General features: G+C 52.1%; 1 protein-coding gene across 5 annotated transcripts in view; it reads right to left on the bottom strand.

Moving 5' to 3' along the window:
* The window catches only part of ARHGEF19 (Rho guanine nucleotide exchange factor 19), a 25,165-nt gene that overhangs the window by 18,444 nt on the left and 4,292 nt on the right, over positions 1-2,429 (bottom strand). Inside the window, exon 1 of one of the 5 annotated variants that reach the window (XM_027842782.1) lies at positions 655-740. The exons of 3 other annotated variants lie outside the window; for them this stretch is intronic. The gene's annotated coding sequence lies outside the window, so the exon portion shown is untranslated. Of the gene's footprint in view, positions 1-645; positions 741-2,429 lie in introns of those variants that run through there. One more of the 5 variants, XM_027842781.1, reaches the window with a different exon arrangement.

The following is a 2,429-nucleotide window of genomic DNA, read 5'->3' as shown; positions in this document are numbered from 1 at the left end:
AGGACACACAATGCCAGAGCTGGGAGGGCCCTTAGAACACAGAATGTTAGAGCTCGGAGGGTCCTTAGAACACAGAATGTCAGAGCTGGGAGGGCTCTTAGAGCACAGACTGTCACAGCTGGGAGGGCCCTTAGAACGCAGAATGCCAGAGCTGGGAGGGTCCTTAGAACACAGAATGTCAGAGCTGGGAGGGCTCTTAGGACACAGTGTCAGAGCTGGGAGGGCCCTTAGAACACACAATGCCAGAGCTGGGAGGGCCTTTTGAATCCAGAACGTCAGTGCCAGAAGGGAATCTTAGAACACCAAATGTCAGAGATAGAAGAGACTTCAGAAACAGAGAAATGTTAGAGCCAAGATGACCTTTAAAGATCATTTTCTCCAAGTCCCTCCATTTACAGGTAAGGAAGCGGAGTTCCAGGGAAATATAGGGGCTGGAGGGGAGGATGGGGAGGGAGGCAGGAATCTCTCCACTTCCCATCTGTCTCCCAGGCCTGGCAGCTCTGACAAGTAGGAAAAGAAAGTCCTGGGGGAATATCTGCCCCTCTCGGGGCTCCTAGTTCAGTGCCACCTACCTGGAAGCCTTTTGCTCTTCCTCCCCTCTCTCCCCCTCCCACCTCCAGTCACACACGCCCTCCAGGGCCTCACCTCTCCTACCTGGGACCCCGCTGCCAGGCTCAGGCCAGCCCAAGATGAAGCTCTCTGGGGAAGCCCTGCTCTGCCCAGCTAGCTGGGGAGCTCCCACCCAGACAAAGAGTTTGATTCATCAAACCCTGCGGTGAGCCAGGGAAAGGGAAAGGGAGAGGGAGGGGGTGGGGGAGGAGAGCTTGGCCTGCCCCACCTTTGCTCTGTGGCAGGGAGGGGGGGCACCACCCAGATCTCCCTTTGCCTTGAGGCAGAAATACCAGCCCCCACCACAGAGGCCCCCCCCAAAACCAGGCCCGCCCACTGGGCGAGCCTCCTGGAGAACAGAGCAGAAACAGAGGCAGGGACAGAGAGAGCCAAGCAAACCCTCAGAGGCAGAGTGAAACTCAAGCATAGACACAGGCATAGACACCAACAGGGCTTCTCAGGGACAGACACAGAGGGTTGGTTATTCAGAGACGGAGAGAAAGATACCCACAGGCATAGATACAGAAAGCTATTCAAGGACAGAGACACTCGGAGACACAGAACTCATAAAGAGATACTCAAACACAGAGAATACAGAGGTACCAGAGACTGAGATAACAGCAGAGACAGAGAGACAGAGACTGAGAGTGAGAGACAGGGAGACAGAGACTGAGAGTGAGACAGAGAGACAGAGACTGAGAGTGAGAGACAGAGAGACAGAGAATGAGACAGCAACAGAGACAGAGACTGAGAGTGAGAGACAGAGAGACAGAGAATGAGACAGCAACAGAGACAGAGAGACAGAGACTGAGACAGCAACAGAGACAGAGACTGAGACTGAGACAGCAACAGAGACAGAGGGACAGAGACTGAGAGTGAGAGACAGAGAGACAGAGACTGAGACAGCAACAGAAAGAGAGACAGCGACAGAGACAGAAAAAGACAGCGATGAGACAAACAGAGACAAAGAGACAAAAAGACTGTCAGAGGCATGGAACAAGAGGCAAACAGAGCCCCAGATTGGGGAGGAAGGTGGGGAAAGAATTCAGTCGTCCCTCCCCATCTAGACAAGCGCCTCCATTTCTCTGCTGCCCCTCCCAGCTTGTATAACTTTTCTCTTCCCAGTGATCCCGCCCCAAACTCGAGGGAGGGACAGAGCAGTCAATGGCCACAGGTGCCAGGGACAAGCCCCCAAACCTACCTGGAGATTGGTCCCTTCCTGCCTCAGAGCATTGTCTCCCCTCACCTACCTGGTTCAGAGAAAAAACAACGATTGCCCTGGAGTCAGAGACTTGGGTCCAAATCCCAGCTCTGATACTTACTGGACCTGCATGATTTGGGGCAAATTGTTCTCTGGTCCTCAGTTTCCTCGGGTGTAAAATGAGGAGGCTGGACTCCAAAGGTCCCTTCTACCTCTAAATCTATGATCTTATCGCCCCCTGACCATCCAGCTCCTTCTCCCGTCCAAGGTCAGGGTAGAATATAAGTTTCTTGAAGGCAGGTACTCTTACTTGTGGCTTTGCATCTCTAGCATCTATCAAAGTACCTAGCACACAGTAGGTGCTTTGTAAATGTTTGTTGACTGACGAATCACCTCCAGTTCCACAATCATCCACTACTCCTAGCCCAAAACATGGCCTTTTGAGGCTCAAATGAAATTATGTAAAACACTTGCAAACTAGAAAATGTTTTCTCTCTTAAAAGGAGGAGTGTCAACCACAAAGGTGATCTTTAAGGTTCTTCTCAGTTCTAGCATTCTCTGTTTTAGGGCCTTCCCAGCTCTGACATCCTGTGTTCTAAGGGCCCTCCCAGCTCTGACA

The sequence above is a fragment of the Vombatus ursinus genome, unplaced genomic scaffold (genome assembly GCF_900497805.2).
Source record: "Vombatus ursinus unplaced genomic scaffold, bare-nosed wombat genome assembly UNPS02014884.1, whole genome shotgun sequence".
Classification (NCBI taxonomy): Eukaryota; Metazoa; Chordata; class Mammalia; order Diprotodontia; family Vombatidae; genus Vombatus; species Vombatus ursinus.
This window is presented reverse-complemented; position numbering and strand designations above follow the sequence as displayed.